A 19,051-nucleotide genomic window follows, 5' to 3' on the forward strand; every position below is an offset into this window, starting at 1 on the left:
ACTGACATCTGACTATCGAGGTCCTGAATACGCATTCTAATTCCGAACAATAGTTCGTATGGGCTGAAACCTTTTAGAGAATTTCTTGGCATATTATTAAGACTAGTCTGGACACTTATTAAATGTTTGACCGACCCAGCGCCTGAACCTAATACCTTCGCTGTTATAGATTGCTTTATGTCCCGGTTTTTTCTTTCTACCACACTATTCCCTTCGGGGTGCGACGGACAAGAATACCGCAACCCAATTCCCATGCTGGCCATGGCCTCCTTATAAGCCAGACAGCTAAAAGCAGGACCCTGATCAGAATGGAACGTGGTAATTGCGTATGTGCCGATAAAGACTCGCAAATCTTTTATAACCGTTCTAGCGTCAGCCGAGCGCTGGAGACCATATTTTTTAAGTGTGTTTTAGTCTTAACTGTTTAATAGGATGCAGGATGGGGTGTAGGCAGCGTTACGCTTTTTCTGATCGGTAGCCGGTAGCAAGGTTCGCTACTGCGATCCCTATTACAGTTTTCGCAGTTATTTGCATATATTTGGTGTTCTACACTCATTCCCGGCCACCAGAATACTGATTGTAATTCAGTCAGTGATTCCTTGATCTCTCTGTGCCTAGGACCCAAACCCATATGTGCGTCTGCTATTAAAAATATTCTCCTGTTCGTGTTTGGAATTACTCTGTCCCCCACTCCAGGGATTTGAGCAAAAGGAACGGAGTTTGCATCGATTACGTATGCATAATTGAGTGGATAGTCACGGGTAGTGCTGCACAGTCGCCTTTTACGGTCGTTTTTACTGCCAGCATGGTTTCCCCGTCTATGTATTTATCTGTACGCTTTTTTGTGGCTACGGAAGCCGGGTTAGTTGCTTCCGCTGTGGCTGTATTAGCCAATGAATTCCCTGCAACGTGAATGCCATCACGTCGAAGACTCTGTGCGTGAATCACATGAGTCTTTTGTAGTTCTTTGTGTAAAAGAGCTACCTGTTTCCAGAGCAATTTATGCTTTATTGTGGCACCTGTGTCATCTTTGTAGTCGTTTTCAATCCAGCTCTGCAGTTTATTGTTGTAAGAGTTGACGCAAAAATGAGAATCAGACACGATAAGTGTCGGGAATTCACGTTCTGCATTTTCGAGCGCCATCTTTAAAGATCTGATTTCAGTTCTCTGAACCGAACAGTTTCTTACAGATTCAGTTTTTGATACTTTCGGTCTGAATTTACCGCACAGCCAACGACCTTTAATGATCGCACACGCTGCATTGTAGGATTTGCTCTCTACGTTGAAATGCTGTACAAAGCTATCTGTATAGATTATACAGGCATATTGTGGGAGAGGCAGAATTTCGATTGGCAGAGGATATTCTCTTTCATATTCTAAATCATTCAGTTCTTCGAATTGCGGGGTGAAATAGTATTTCACATCTTCCGCTCCTAGAGAATCTATGCACTGTATCCATTTTGGATCCAGTGTCACTGTAGGCAGGTTTACCGGGCTGAATAGGGCCTCGAAGGCGGATTCCGCTGTAAGGATATTAATCCGTTTGCCGTGTGCTAGTTCTCGTTCATTTGCTAATGCGATTTGCACTGCTTTCACAGTTCTTTCTGTGGGACTGAATGCTTTTTCTGCTTGTGTGTACAAGTGAGATTTAATTGAAATTGGTACCTTTTCTCCCTCATTAGAGGTTAGGTATGTGAATCCGCATCTTCCTGGGATGACTCGGATTACAAGATCACGTGTGTTGTCACGTGTATCTAATTTTGTTTTGCTAACATGTCTGTTTGCAGTGATCTCAAAATTTCTGTGTGTTTTTGAGTCCAATTGATTTGTTTAAAATATGGTTTAATTAGTTCGTAGAGAGGTTTAACCCTCTCTGCGTAATTTAGAATGTAAGTTCTCCCGAAATTCAGAAAACCTAGTATGGATTGTAAATTCTTCAGCGTTTTTGGAGCTTGGAGTACAGCGCACTTCTCTAAGAAGTTGTCCGCTAGGCTTTTCCCTTCACTTGATAATTCGAACCCTAAAAATAGTACTGTCAGATCGGCAATTCGGGACTTTTTAAAGTTGAATTTGTAACCCTCTGCTGCGAACCCAAGTATAATGGTGTTCACTCTTTTCAAGTGAGTATCCAAGTCGTCGTCTGTGAGATAAATATCATCTACGTCAGATAATGCTTCATCATCATAGATTTGTAGTAACTCTGTTACCCTAGCTGAGAATAGTCCTGGGCTGTTCTTGAACCCCTGTGGGAGTCGACAGAATGTTTTCTGTGACCCAAATGCAGAGAAAGTGGTCAAATATCTGCTTTCTGGTGCAATGTTTTGACAAAAGAAACCATTAGAAATGTCTAATGTCGTTTTATATTTTTTCCTAACTATGTTATTCATTAGGGCTGCACTATGCGAGTTTTGTACTGCAAAAGTTTTGCAACATGTATTAAGGTGTCTGTAGTCCAAAACTAGACGATATGAATTGTCTGGCTTGGAGACAGGAAACTAAGGATTGATCATTTGAGAGGTGCAGGTTTCAATCACCCCCTGGTATTCAAGTTGATCTAAGATCTCCCTGACTCGTTTTTTAGCTTCTTGCTTTATGGGATACTGCCGTTGGGCAGTTGGTTCACTTTTTAATTGGATTTTGTGAGGAGGTGAGTCCTCATCCCATCCTACATGATTTTTATATAATGCAGGTGCCTGGGCCACTGCCCATTTCCTTGCATATGTATATTTTTTGTGAATCGGAATGTGATTCGAGAAGGCAGGCATAATCACTTCTTCGCCACGAGGGCACTCCCTGACAAACTCTTGGGGCCAATCTTTTTCAGCTAACAGAATATCATAGCCTTTTGAGAGCTTATCCCAAAATAGACCCTTAAGTTTCCTCGTCTTATCACCCTCTATACGCAATGTTATTTCGTATATTTTATGGGGCTCGCTAAGTCTGGCGTCGGCAGTTTCAACTTGAATGTATTCATTTGTGTCCACTGTCTCCAGATGACTCATCAAGATCTTGCGCGCTATACTGATTTCTGCTGCACTGTCCAACATTGTCAATGCCCACTCCCCGTTTTTCAACTGTGTCCTCAGTATTCTCGGCATTGTTGATTACCCTAATACTGGCTACCTTCTTTTTCTGAAATTGAGATTTTTTACTCTGAGCAGGTTCCTTGTCTTTGGACTTGGTGTGCTCTCCTGGGTCTGACCGTCCTCTTCTTTCCGAATTCTGTGGAAAAGATCGAGAGGGACGTGTATCAATACTTTGATATCTATCAGGTTTTTTCAGATTATCCCTATTTCTAAGGTTATATCTTTTCTCAGAGGGCTCCCTCTGGGGAGACTGGCGTTCTCAAGTCGGAGTTCTTTCCCTCCGTCGAGGAGACCTTCCTCTGAACTGGAAAACTTTTTCCTTGGGAGTGGATTGTTTATTTCCATCCCAGCTCTTTTTAGGAGTGTTTAAATTATTTTTAATAAATAATTTTTCAGGATTTTCGAGCAGTTGGGGCTTTACCGGTTTCATACCCAAGCTGTCAATACCTAATTCTTCATAGCACTTTTCTATGATTTTTGCAAGCTCAACAGGATCTTTTATATCTGTTTCCTTCAACTTCTGGCGGATCGCCACAGATGCTGCTTCTCCTTTAATGTTGGCTAATAATATAGCCGAGACCTGCTTGAAGTCTTTCAGTAATTTCATACCTAGATTTAAAGCGGGCTCTGGACCGAATTCATTTTGAATCTGTTTTAGCACCTCTGGTATTACCGCCATAGACGGAACACCGTGTGTTTTTGTGTAAATGGAAGCAAAGACTGTACCCCAAGTGTCACAGTCCTCCACGTGTGGTGCGATTCCCATGGGAAGGCAGATGGTCAAGATTCTGTGTTTCTCAATAGGGGTAGTATCAGGAAATACTGCCTCTATTTGAGTGATTTTCTGTGCTAACCAGAAAGGAATTTGTTCCCGTTTTACGGGTGTTTTACCAAGACATGACTGTATGTTCTGTGGTGTAATTTTATTTGTGTTCCCCTGATGAGGGGTCAGCTGTGGTGTATTAACAGCTGGTTGGACTGTTGCAGTCCGCATTACATATTGGACTAATTGCCTATGTATTTTATTAATGTTTTTAGCTGTACTAACAGCTCTTCCTTAGACATTTTTACAATGTCAGGATGTGGTGTGTAGCTGGCTAGAACCGGCCACGTTGCTCCTGGTCTACCTAGTGGACCGAGCCTGGTAATGTGATCTTTATGTTTTAGGGCGCCATTAAACCAGAGCAGGTGCTCTTGAAATTTAAGTGGAATTTCAATCTCCTCGAAAGGAGCGTACTCTTCCGGAGGTTTCTCTATTTTGTAAAAGTGAAACTCTTTTGTTCTAGCGTTTACCGCTGGAAAGTTTATCCATGAATAGAATACCTCTGTCTGCCGATACTCGTGAGCCTCTATCACGAAAATTACTGTACCACCTTGAGGTGTCAGTCCGTTTTCTATAAGTTTTAAAGTTATAGATCTTCTTAAGTGGACCGGGATGATAATAGCATCCGGGTCTGTGTCTAGGAGACTCGTGTCTTCCTCTATCAGTAGGGTTGACAATCTAACTGCTTCCCTTTCTTCTTCACTGTCTGTCATTTTTTAGAAATGCAGGCTTTGCAGAGTAGGTCTCCAAGGAGACAAAGATTAGGTGCACAATATTTTGGAACACTGTATCCTTCAACGTTGAATAAACCAGAGCTTTACATAGGAATCTCTTCCTACTAAGGTCGGGTGGATTTTAACCTTTCACCCACTCCAGACGTCTATTGGAGTATTTACGGGAGAAAGGGGTCTGTGTGAAATATGCACGACTGAGTTACTCTAACGTCTTGCGTTAGTTTATCGCCTTAAAAAACGTTGGGCGCCATGTAGTGTAGTTCCTAGTTTCCCACTAGGCCCTGCGCATTGGAATAACATAAACAGTAGTATCGACGTGGAACTGCGGATATTCCAGGCCTCCACTGACTATGCTAAACTTAATTGGGTGTGTTACCAACTAGCTCAGAGGTCACTGGAAACTTTCTTCTCTGCATGGGAAGTGATCAGCTTCCCTGGCACAGACAAGAAGGGATTCAGCTTTCCAACAACCGTGGAACATGACAACTTTGCTCCTCAGATCAAGAGTCAATCTCTAGGGTCGTGTGAAACAATAGACAGGTATTTCACTCAGTCATTCTAGTGCAGTTTACTTTCACGAGATGTAGAGAATAGAGAGACGGGCGTTTGTCAATAAAAGGTTAACATTTATTGAACAGTCTTTCTTCTCGTACAAGAGAAATGTATTGCCACAATTGCAAGATTTGTTATGATAAAAATTACGTACAGTAAGATAAGTATTGCGAAATAGAACTGTAAAAGCATTGATATGGTTTCTTAGCCATACAATGGTTTAAAAGTAATAAAACATATATATACAGTCATATATACATTAGGCTAAAATACTCAACTGGTGCTTCTAACTATGCCTACCCCAGAGTGCCTGACCTAAGCCTAACACGTAGAAGGGGAGTAAGTAAGTAGCTTTAAGTTAAGTTGGTTTTGCCAAGGTTTGCTTCAAGAATTCTCATCTAAGGGTTTAGTCAACACCATACCTCTGAATAGAATGATGGAGGTTTGGTATCTCCTTCAGGGGAAGCTCGATATCCTTGGCACCCGCAAGGGTAGACCGGAAACGCCGGAGCTGGATTTCTCTGCACGAGAAAGGCAGCGGCTCTTCTTCAGCGCGTCGAGAGGAGGAGGCGGGGGACAGCGTCCGCGGGCAGCTGGAATCTGCTGGGATCTTCGGAGAGGGACGGCTGTTCAGCTCCTAAGCATACCACACCATCGTTCGCGCTTTAGCAGCGATAATGGTATCAGTAGCTTCACCACCACAGGGACAGCAGGCTGCAGCGACAGGGTGCTAGCTTCACCAACACGGGGTCTTGCAGACAGCTAGCAACAGTACAACAGCTCTCATTGCTTAAGGCAATGTTGGTAATATTTATACCTGACAGGTGCCGGGTTTGACGCAAGTTTGCTGGACATAAGACGTCAATTAAAGATGTCACTAGGAAGTGATAGTTATCAGTTGCTCATTAGAGTTCCATTACTAATCAAAACACAGCAAGCGGGGATTTCCAGTTTGCTGAGTTTTTATCTTGTTGAAGAACTCGGAGTGTTAATCTAGGAATATCGGATAGTGACTTCTGCTCTGTCATTGCACTAATTGGTTGCAAAGGAAGTGGCAGAGAGAGATATCCTTGAACGTGGCTCTGTTCGTGTGAAGTCAGAGATGACTTTCTGAATATCGCACTTGAACGGTTATGCCAATATAGGGAATAAATGGATTTATAGCCGAATAGGGGCATAAGGTCACAGTATCGATCAGGAACCTAGATAAACATGCAACATTAGGCCCAGATCATTGTACTGGGGTGAATGTAAGACATTGATCTACATTCTGTCCATCAAATTGTTTTTTGTAATTTTCTCCCTGAGTGTACTGGGGTAGCTCAGACGTGGCTCCCAGAGCCTCCACACCACTGAAGTCAAGCTAGCCGGGCTGATGAGAGGTGTTACCTCGAAACCGTTCCGGTCCTTGGATGCTTGATTCCGGTCTGGGAAAGATATGGCTGTGTAGTTCGGACTGGACTGTTCCCATGGGGCACAGGGTCAGAGCTGATTTGCATAAATCCATTATCTGACCCAGGGTGGTGTGGAGTGCAAAAAACGATGGATTTAGGCCCAGATCATTGTACTGGGGTGAATGTAAGACATTGATCTACATTCTGTCCATCAAATTGTTTTTTGGTATAGAGATAGTGTCATGGTTTCATTGGCATATTTACAAGCCCTTTGCGCAATATTTGACATTAATGCTGGTATAGAGATAGTGTCATGGTTTCATTGGCATATTTACAAGCCCCTTGAGCAATGTTTGACATTATTGCTAGGAATAGAGATAGTGTCATGGTTTCATTGGCATATTTACAAGCCCCTTGCGCAATGTTTGACATTAATGCTGGTATAGAGATAGTGTCATGGTTTCATTGGCATATTTACAAGTCTCTTGTGCAATGTTTGACATTATTGCTGGTATAGAGATAGTGTCATGGTTTCATTGGCATATTTACAAGCCCCTTGCGCAATGTTTGACATTAATGCTGGTATAGAGATAGTGTCATGGTTTCATTGGCATATTTACAAGCCCCTTGCACAATGTTTGACATTAATGCTGGCATAGAGTTAGTGTCATGGTTTCATTGGCATATTTTCAAGCCCCTTGCGCAATGTTTGACATTATTGCTGGTATAGAGATAGTGTCATGGTTTCATTGGCATATTTACAAGCCCCTTGCTCAATGTTTGACATTAATGCTGGTATAGAGATAGTGTAATGGTTCAATTGGCATATTTACAAGCCCCTTGCGCAATGTTTGACATTAATGCTGGTATAGAGATAGTGTAATAATTTCATTGGCATATTTACAAGCCCCTTGCGCAATGTTTGACATTAATGCTGGTATAGAGATAGTGTCATGGTTTCATTAGCATATTTACAAGCCCCTTGCGCAATGTTTGACATTAATGCTGGTATAGAGATAGTGTAATGGTTTCATTGGCATATTTACAAGCCCCTTGTGCAATGTTTTACAATAATGCTGGTATAGAGATAGTGTAATGGTTTCATTGGCATATTTACAAGTCCCTTGCACAATGTTTGACATTAATGCTGGTATAGAGATAGTGTAATAGTTTCATTGGCATATTTAGAAACCCCTTGCGCAATGTTTGACATTGCGCAAGGGGCTTGTAGGGACATGTTAAAGTTAGAAAATCAAGAGATTGTGAAACTGGAATCTATTGATAAAATTGAACATGAAATTTTGTCAGAAAAGTTGAAATCAAAATTGGATTCTTTAGAGAAGACAATATCTAATACTGCTGGTATGGAAAAGACTCTGTATGCTTATTTAAATTGTTGTATAATTTTACGACGTAATTTACATGTGGAAAGAGGTTTAGTAAATGGAGCAATGGGTCATGTTGTGGATTTTGTGAATTACCGAAATAGAGATGAAATTGAATTTATAAATATTAAATTTGATGGTATTGAAGAAGTACAACAAATCAGTCATTGTTCAGCATGATTTTTGCTTGTGAAAGATTTATATGTCCGCCGAAAACGGCTTCCTGTTTCTTAGGCATATGCAGTAACTGTTCATAAATCTCAAGGTTTAAGTGTTGATACTGCTTTGGTGAATATTGGAAATTCTGTGTTCAAGGAGAGTATGGCATATGTTGCTTTATCTCGAGTCAGAACTTTATCAGGATTGTACTTGATTGATTTTGATGAGACAAAGATTAATGCAGATCTAAATTGTGTAAAAGAATATAATAGGTTAAGAAAAGAGTACGCTCCAAATTTACCTCAATATCCTCTGTTTGAAAAGCGTGTGGTAGGCCGAAAAAGAAGAAATGACAACAATTGTAGTGAAGTTGTAGCAAAAAGAAAAAAGGTAGATGAACCAGTAATTGTAAGCAGAAAGGAAAAGGATTCAGGTAAAGATGTTGTTGGATTTCAGTTTGAAAACAGTTCTGGTGTCAACTGCTATGCTAATGTATTGGTTAATGTTGTTTTTTTCTCCAAACTGTAGAAGAACAGATTGCTGAAAATCGTGATCAAACATTTTGTTGTTTATTAAATTCTGTGTTTGACAAATGTAGCAGTGATGGAACAAAAATACAAAGTGTTTCTGAAATTCGAAATGTTTTAGACATATGTTCTGGTCAAACACAATTTTCACAGAATATTCAGCAAGATTGTCCGGAATTTCTAATGTATATGCTTGTATTATTGCAAAATGAAGGTGTAGATGTAGAAAATCTTTTTGGCCTTTCTTATAAATGGCAACATGACTGCGACAATTGCTCCTTTTCAAGTAGTGCTACAGTAGACACTGAAAGATTTATATATTTGACTTTACCAGACTGCAAATCAGTGTCTTTTAATAATCTAGTTAGAGAAGCAAATCACAAAATGGTCTGTACTCAATGTAAATCTGCAATGCTATCAACTTTATTTTTATGAAGATATGGACAGTATGTTTTTTTAATGTTCCAACGATGTATACCTGATGGAACTAAATTGACAACATTAATTAAAAATGTTGTGGCTTCTCAATTATCAATTTCAGGAAGAACCTTCACAACTGCAGCACTTATTTACCATGATGGTCCTTCAAGAAACATCAGGACATTACACAGCCTATTTAAAATGTGAAAAAGGCTGGAAGCACTGTAATGATACTCAATTGACTTTCTAACAACGTTTGCCTTCTGACTTACTAAATTCCTACCTAGTGTTCTTACAACCAAACTTTTAGGGAAGGTAATTGGCCTATGAAGATTGCAGCAGTTAATATAACTTAGTTTGCTGTTACTTTCTAAATGAGAGTGATGAAGATAATAAAAAACATGGAGTTGTCATAGAGATAGTATATGTATATCATATAGTGTGTGCTGTGAATATTATACAAATTATTTATAAAAAGTAAGCTAGAGGTGGAAATAAAACTCTTGTTTCATAATGTAAAAGATGTTGCAGCTTTTCTTTCAGAAAGTCGGGTAAATGAGAAATTAAGAATACTGTGGACTAATTTGCAAAGAAAAGGACTTTCCATATACTAGTTGGCCTCGTGGAAAAGTGGATGGATCAAAAGTGAGTTTAGATATGTTTTTTCAAAATTTTACATTATTTAAGAAAATATTTTATGTTTTTTTTTAAACACAATCATTTTGACTGTGTTTTTGTTTGCCCGCTGTTATATGATGAGTACTATTGAAGTCACTGTTTTAAGTGAGATTCAATATATTCTGAGAACAGCAAAAATAAACCATATAACATGTTGTTGAAATTATTTTGTATTTTCTATTATTAAATATATATTATTTTCCCATTCTCTTTTGCTCACTTACCTATTTCCACCCTTTATTACTTCTCTTAACTCACACTCACTGGCCTTTTTTCACTCTCCCTCACCTCTCTTCCCTTATTCCACTCTCCTCACTTATTCTCATCAAGCACTCCTTCACTGCCCTTTCCCTCTCTCCCATCCACTACTTTCCAGCTGTCAGTCACTCTACTTCACTCCCCTACCCCTTGTTTTCTTTCTTTGTCCCTTCAATAATTCCCCTTCTCTCACTCACCTTATTATACTTCACTCACACCGTCTCTTACTTCCTCTGTCCTCTCACATTCTCATACCCTTTCCCTCACTCCCTGCCTCTTAGCTTCAGTCTCTGGATCCTCTTACTCTCTCACTCTTCTTCTGTCATCTTTACTCCCTAAAACTCACCCACACTCCCTTACTTATGTTTCTTTGCTCTGTTACTCAGTTTCTTTCTGCCAGTCTTTCCTTCACTACCTCTATGTTCTCACTCTTTCACTTCCTTTGTCTCAAGCTCATTTGCTTTTATCCTCTTTTTATTTTTATTTTTTATCAACCTCACTCTCCTGCACTCACCCTCCCTCACCCTTGTTTCCTTACTTCAGTTCCTTCAGTTATCCTCAATCATCATCTTTAAGTACCCTTCTTCTTTCTTTCATCACATACTCACCTTTTCCGAGTCCCTTTGCTTCACTTTTTTCCCTTTCTTCCCTTCCTTGCTCTCTCAGTCATTCTCCTTCCCTTACTTACCTTACTGCGCTTTACTCACTGTTTGTCTTACTCCCTATGTTTTCTCATATTCTCACTTGTCTTCCCTCACTCCCTCTCTGTTACCTTTAGTCCCATTGTGCCCTCATTGTCTTACAAGCCTACATTTACCCTCACTCAAATGCCATGCCTCATTGTCATTAATCCACTGTTATTCACTCCTGCTTCTTTGTTACTCAATCCCCTTTCTTTACTCCCCTTTCTGCCTTTAGTTTTCGTAATGCATATTCCTTTAGGAATTTACACACCTTCAGTTTATTTCTCTCACCTGCTCTTGTTCACTGTCGCTGAATGTATCTATGTCATTATCTTTTTAGCAATTTGCTCTCTCTCTATTTCTTTTTAACTCTCTCTGACCTTTACCATTCCTTGGTTTTTCTTTCTATTACTTCACTTTTACTTTATTTCTTACAAACCTTTTATGACTTTTAATGTCCTACTTTGTCTCTTGTATTGTAAAATATATATTATAAGTATTCTAACTTTTTTTTGTCTATCACAGATATAAATTTTAATGGAAAAATGAAATTAAGTTTACATTACTTATAAGGTAAGTTTGATGTACAAAATGTATTTTCCCTATACTCTTTTACTTAACCTCACTACTCTTCTTTGATGCTCCCACACCTCTGTTCCCTTATTGCACTTGCCTCACTTATTCTGAATACCCACATTTACTCCCTTTTTCACACTCCTCTCTTACACTCACCTTCTTTCAGACCTTCTCCTTTACTTCCCTTCCTCTCACGTCCCTTCCTTTACTCCTTCACTGTTTTGCCTTCCCTTACTCTTCTTACTCCACTTCACTAATTCCGTCTCTCACTCTCTCTGTCCTCTTACTTCTACATTCCCTTTCCCTCATTCTCCTTCTGTTAGCCTCATTCTCACCGTCCCTTTAGTATCTCACTCATCTTCTGTCACGCTCACTCCCTATAACTCTGCCATACTCCCACACTCACCTTCAATCACACCTTATCCTTTACTTTCCTTCCCGTCTCTTCCCATCCTTCGCTCCTTCACTCTTTTCCCTTTCCCATACAACCGTTATTCCATTTCAGTAACTCCTTCTCTCAATCCTTCTGTCCTCTAACTTACTCACTCCCCTTTTCTCACTCTCTCTCTGTTACTCCCATTCTCTCTGTCCTCTTAGTCTCTCACTCCTATTGTATCACGCTCAATCCCTATAACTGAGCCATCCTCCCACACTCACCTTCTTTCAGACCTTCTCCTTTACTTCCCTTCCTCTCACTTCCCTTCCTTTACTCCTTCACTGTTTTCCCTTCCCTTACTCTCCTTACTCCTCTTCACTAATTCCTTCTCTTACTCCCTCTGTCCTCTTACTTCTATACTCCCCTTCCCTCATTCTCTCTGTGTTAGCCTCATTCTCAACGTCCTATTTGTCTCTCACTCCTCTTCTGTCACTCTCACTTCCTATAACTCTGCCATACTCCCACACTCTCCTTCTTTCAGACCTTCTCCTTTACTTCCCTTCCTATCCTTCGCTCCTTCACTCATTTCCCTTCCCTTATTCCCGTTACTCCACTTCAGTAACTCCTTCTCTCAATCCCTCTGTTCTCTAGCTTACTCACTCCTCTTTTCTCACTCTCTCTCTGTTACTCCAATTCTCTCCGTTCTCTTAGTCTCTCACACTTTTTCTATCACGCTCACTCCCTATAACTGAGCCATACTCCCACACTCACCTTCTTTCAGACCCTCTCTTTTACTTCCCTTCCTCTCACTTCCCTTTCTTTACTCCTTCACTGTTTTCCCTTCCCTTACTCTCCTTACTCCACTTCACTAATTCCTTCTCTTACTCCCTATGTCCTCTTACTTCTACACTCACCTTCCCTCATTCTCTCTCTGTTAGCCTAATTCTCACTGTCCCTTTAGTCTCTCACTCCTCTTTTGTCACGCTCACTCCCTATAACTCTGCCATACTCCCACACTCACCTTCAATCAGACCTTAACCTTTACTTTCCTTCCTGTCTCTTCCCATCCTTCACTCCTTCACTCTTTTCCCTTCCCTTACTCTCCATACTCCACTTCACTAATTCCTTCTCTTACTCCCTCTGTCCTCTTACTTCTACACTCCCCATCCCTCATTCTCTCTTTGTTAGCCTCATTCTCACTGTCTCTTCAGTCTCTCACTCCTCTTCTGTCACGCTCACTCCCTATAACTCAGCCATACTCCCACCCTCACCTTCTTTCAGACCTTCTCCTTTACTTCCCTTCCTTTCTCTTCCCATTCTTCGCTCCTTCACTCTTTTCCCTTTCCTTACTCCCGTTACTCCACTTCAGTAACTCCTTCTCTCAATCCCTCTGTCCTCTAACTTACTCACTCCCCTTTTCTTACTCTCTCTCTGTTACTCCCCTTCTCTCCATCCTCTTAGTCTCTCACTCCTCTTCTGTCATGCTCACTCCCTATAACTCTGCCATACTCCCACACTCACCTTCAATCAGACCTTAACCTTTATTTCCTTCCTGTCTCTTTCCTTCTTTTGCTCCTTCACTCTTTTCTCTTCGCTTACTCTCCTTACTCTACTTCACTAACTCCTTCTCTTACTCCCTCTGTCCTCTTAGTTCTACACTCCCCTTCCCTCTTTCTCTCTCTGTTTGCTTCATTCTCTCTGACCCTTTAGTCTTTCACTCCTCTTCTATTACGCTCACTCTCTATAACACAGCCACACTCCCTCACTTATGTTTCTTTCCTCCCTCACTCAGTCTTCCACTCTCACTTTTTCTTTCACTTTCTCTGTCTCTTCAATCCCTTACTCACCTTGTCTCGCACTCACTTGCCTTTATCCAGTCTGTATCTCCACTCTTTCCTAAACATCACTGCTCTCTTCTTACCCTTCCACACCCCCGTTCCTTTACTACATTTTCTTCACTTATCCTCATTCCCCATGTTCACTCTCCTTCTCCTCACTCACCTCCCACACTCACCTTATTTCAGTCCCCCTACTTCACTTCCCTTTCCCTTCCCTTTCTTTGCTTTCTCACTCATTTTCCTCTCCTCTCTCACTGCACTCCACTTCAGTTACTCTTTTTGATTTTTTTAAGAATACAGCTCTTTTTTGAGAATTGGAGGTAGTTCTTAAAAGAACTTTTTTTCTTCTTTTTTCGTATTTTTCGCAACAAAAACAGGGAATACAAAACTGCTCAACAGGAGCAAAAAAAGAATCAAAATTAGGGCTGGGGACTGCAGCGGTGATTTGCTCTGGTTCGGACAATGTTCATAATAATTTGTTCACCATAACAAAGTAATTCATCACAATCTTTGCATTTGATTGTGATTCCATTGAAAACTGGCAGAATGTTTGGAATCAGCTGTTCTGGTTGCCCCCTCACCGATGATGCAGTTGCTCCTCCAGTCGAAGTAGAAGCACCATCACTAGGAACATCTCGTTTCAGAGCCTTGACACTCTCTCGGGCAAAGTTCTGGGCTGCCTCTTCTCAACGTGCCGAATCATGGTTGAATTACCAAAAGAGTATTTCCTGTTAGGGTCACCCCGTGACAGGACAGTATTACAAATTTCGCACTCCACCTTTGGAGCATTTACTTTTTTTTAATCTTTTAATATTGAGAAAAACTTCCAAATGAAGTGTTCCTTTACCTTGCGCTGAGGAACCTCTTCATCTATAAAGTCATTCAAGTCATCACTGCTACTGGAGGATCTAGCAGCCATTATAATTCCAAAAAGGATGAGCAGCAAAAAACAGGTCTTTCAATCACAAAAGTGAAAGAAGAAGTGAAGGAAATGGGTTTGGTTTTCATTCTTTGAAAAAAAAACTGTTAGCACCCAAAGAAAAGTGTTAATTTAAGGTCACATGACTTGACGCGCTTACGCTGCGCGCACCGGAGCGCTCCCGGGGCCGCTTACGCGGCGCGAACGTAGGCGCTTCCGGGGGCGCTTACCCGGCATGAACATGGGCGCTTTCGTGGGCGCTTACGCCGCGTATCTAAGTGACGTTTTGATAGCTTTACAAAAATGCAAAATCATATCTATTCTGAAAATCAAAAATACTACTTTTATAATTATAGTACTGATTGTCTTGCATTATTATTTAGTTTTCATACATATTTTTTTTATGAACGCAGAAATAGCGCTCTCGAGAGCTTACCGGTGCGCGCACCAGGAGCGCTCCAAGGCAAAATGATACGGGTAAGCTCACCGGTGCGCGCACCCTGAGCGCACCAGGAAAAAATTATGAAAAAAAAGTATATTGAAAAAATATTTTTACAAAATAAATTAATAATAATAATTAATACTTACACAAAACAGCAAATAAAAAACACTAAAAATCGTAGGTTACAAACTCGATATAGAAAGGAATTAGCTTTTAAAAAACCTTTGAAATTCAATGAAAAAACCAGAGGTTTCACAATCGTTATAGTTAGGAATTAGCATTTAAAAAACCTTTGAAATTCACTGAAAAAAAACATAGGTTTCACATTTGTTATAGTTAGGAATTAGCATTTAAAAAACCTTTGAAATTCACTGAAAAAAACCATAGGTTTCACATTTGTTATAGTTAGGAATTAGCATTTAAAAAACCTTTGAAATTCACTGAAAAAACCATAGGTATCACACCAGTTATAGTTAGCTGAACATTTTACTCATACAAAACCATTGAAATTCCCACGTTATAGTTAGTTGGACTCACTATAACTCATGCGCCCGCAATCCACTGCTGATGATGTCACATATTATATCATTCATTACATGGTCAGTGACATCACTGATGACATCACTGGTGACATCTCAAATGACATCACTGATGACATCACTGATGACATCATCTGTGTGATAATATAATGCACCTCCTCACACTCTAATCTAACCTTTGATACATCCAGTGTTGAATACAGACTACCATTCCTGAAACCATTGACACACCAATACTAGTTACTACATACACACTCACTGATTCCTAAGTCTACACACACATCCACTCATTCACCCATACAATCACTCATACACACAGTCACTCATCAATACAACACTATCATATGCACTCATACACCTATACAGATACTGACACACTGCCACTCATCCATGGAGTTACTCACAAACCTAGTTAGTCCTGCAAAGAATGAATCACACTCCCATTTCCTCATCTATACAGTTATAAACACATAACCTTACTTATTCAAACATAAACTAACACATACTTACTCTCTTGTATAATCACTGATACAAGTACACATTGATCCATACAGTCACTTACGCAATCACAGACTCTCATGTATAGTCATTGATATATGCCAACTCTCACTTGCACTGTGTTTTACATATGTACTTACTTGTCATGTAGCACTGAGATATCCATTCACTCACCAACACATCCATGCACACAGTCAACCGTTCATACAGCTATTTCCACATGCACTCTTGAACCCATACACCAAGTGAATCAACTGCTCACACATCTATGCACACACCTCCCAGCCACTCCCACACACACTCACCCTCACATACAAATACTTGGGCAACCAATCAATAATCCATATAGCCACTTATATAGCTACTAATCAATACATGCAGCACCTTACACAACAACAGACATAATGATGCACACATACAGACAGTTTAGTCACTGAACCATGCATTCAGTAAGACACATTTCATCACTCACTCATACAGTCAGTCACGCACCAACTAAATCCTTCATCCAGACACTTATACACCCACACATTCTTGAAAATGTAAAACATATTTAAACTTTACAGTAACACACAAATGATGTATAGAACTTTACAGAAACACACAGACACTGGATGATGTCATCAGTGATGTCATTTAAGATGACATCAGTGATGTCATCAGTGATGTCACTGACCATGTCATGAATGATGTAATATGTGACATCATCAGCAGTGGATTGCGGGCGCACAAGTTTATAGTGAGTCCAACTAACTATAAAGTGGGAATTTCAATGGTTTTGAATGAGTAAAATGTTTTATTACCTGTGAGAAAGTCATACCAGGACAATTTTTAACTCACTGACTTTTTTTCGTTTTTCACATTCATCACTCACATACCCGCTCCACTGTATCTCAGGTGTCGCAGCACACCTTGACGGCACTTGGCTGTCAAGGTGGCCCTGATGATGAAGCATGTCACCGACCAGGTCGGTGAGTGAGGGGTTCCTTAAAAACAAAGAAGGACTTCTTCTTTCACACTAGTGTCTCATTCCACCAATATTGGCTGGTGTGAAACCTACGTTTTTTTAGAGAATTTCAAAGGTTTTTCAAATGCTAATTCCTAACTATAACAAATGTGAAACCTATGTCGACGGGTGCGCGGAGGGGCGGATTAGGTTATAAGCCGATTTCTAAGCAGAAAAACTAATACGTTTTGAGCTCTGTTGCCTCTCCCCTCAATCCCCGTGCAGCAAGCATTTCTCCATTGAGGAGTTTTTGCAGTTTTATTGTAACCACATTTGGGTTGCAATTTGTTTTTACCCACTTAGCAATTTCGCTATTTAGGGTCCTGAAAGGGTTGCAGGTATGGCAGGGTGTTAGTGTACCCTGACCACCCAACTCCTTTTACATCTTTTTGGTCCTGAAGAAAAACCGGTAACTCCCGTTTTGGTTTGAAACATGTAGACCTAACACATACCACAGATACACTAGGTCATATTAAAGCCTATATTGTATGAACATACACTGTTTTTAACATTGTCCAGTAGCCTTAGAATAAATAATATTTGGATAAGTCATACCAGGACAATTTTTAACTCACTGACTTTTTTTCGTTTTTCACATTCATCACTCACATACCCGCTCCACTGTATCTCAGGTGTCGCAGCACACCTTGACGGCACTCGGCTGTCAAGGTGGCCCCGATGATGAAGCATGTCACCGACCAGGTCGGTGAGTGAGGGGTTCCTTAAAAACAAAGAAGGACTTCTTCTTTCACACTAGTGTCTCATTCCACCAATATTGGCTGCCTAGCCTTATCTTTGGTGGTATATTTTGTTTCTGAGCAGCCCCTGAAAATTTGGGGGGTGTTCGTCAAGGGGGGGCCGAGAAAAAAGGGGGGTACCAAAACGCGTTTTTCCCATGTTAATTTCCATAGGGCGGTTGGCCTCACTTTTAGCTCGAACGGCTGAATGGATTTGCATGAAACTTGGTAAAATTGTAGGTACTGTTAGCCCGATGTGCCTTTGCTAGGTCTCAATATGTGTGCTCCAGTGGATTTTGATAAATTAACATTCAAAAATATATATATATATCTGTGACAGCGCTCCGGGTAGCGCTCCGGTTCGCGTACTTGACGCAAAACGGAACTTCGCGAAGCTGATTGGCTCTCCGGTGTATGTCAACATTCTAAACAGTCCGGAGCGGCCGCCATCCTGTCTCTCGGTAGGATCGAGAGACAAGAGGAGGAGAAAAACAAAGGGGGAATTTAATGAAAGGGGGCAAGGTAGATGCCTCTTGACCCCCTAGGAATGATGTTGGTGTTATTAAAGGGTCCCGTGGGGCAAAAAAAAAATTTAGATTTTTCGCGGTAGAAGCGCTTCCTGGTAAGCGAACCGGGTCGCTCACCAGTTGCGTAACGGGAGTTCGCGATTTTGTGTTTCGTTTTAATTAAATCACAAGATGGATGAAAAACAATGTGGGAAATGGGTATAAGGGGGCACAGGAGACGTATCCTGACCCCCTAGGTTTTCTGAGGGTGGCTGAGGAGGCTCATATATGTTGATACATGTCTTCCAGCGGCTGCGCGTGAGCGGAATTTTTTTTTGCTGCGTGACGTCTGTTAACGTTCGATTCAAAGGAAATCAGGAAGTGTTGACCGCCATTTTTCACTGCGAGTAAATATATTGTTCATTTCAAAGCGTTGGAACATGGAAAAGGGAGAAGGTAGAGATTGTCTTGCTGCGTAGTTTTTCTCAGGGTGTGCAGTAAGGCCCCGGTTGTTGTTATACTCACGGTGGGGTCTTCGAACACTTTAGCAAGTAATGATCCAAGCTGAGGCAAAGGAAGGTGTCAGTCGGGGGGGGAGCAATGGTGATTCTCACTGTAAGATAGGTAGTGCGGACCCTTGTCCCCCATTTTGTAATCTGTAATGCCTATCTTCTCCCCACTGATTGGTAATTGCTTCTACCCGGACCATTTATTAGAGGTAGCTCGTCCGGCCCCACCGGAGGGCACCCCTAATAAAGAGGACATATATATATAATACGGATTAGCCATGGTACCTTCCTAGCAAATTATTGCAAAATGAAAGGAATCGAACAAAATCATTAGGCCACTGATAGGATCCTTTCTGACCCTGCTAAAACAAGAAACACCAGGAAATAGCCCTCCGCAAAAGTATGA

This window comes from Lissotriton vulgaris, chromosome 3_1 (assembly GCF_964263255.1).
Source record: "Lissotriton vulgaris chromosome 3_1, aLisVul1.2, whole genome shotgun sequence".
NCBI classification, from domain to species: domain Eukaryota; kingdom Metazoa; phylum Chordata; class Amphibia; order Caudata; family Salamandridae; genus Lissotriton; species Lissotriton vulgaris.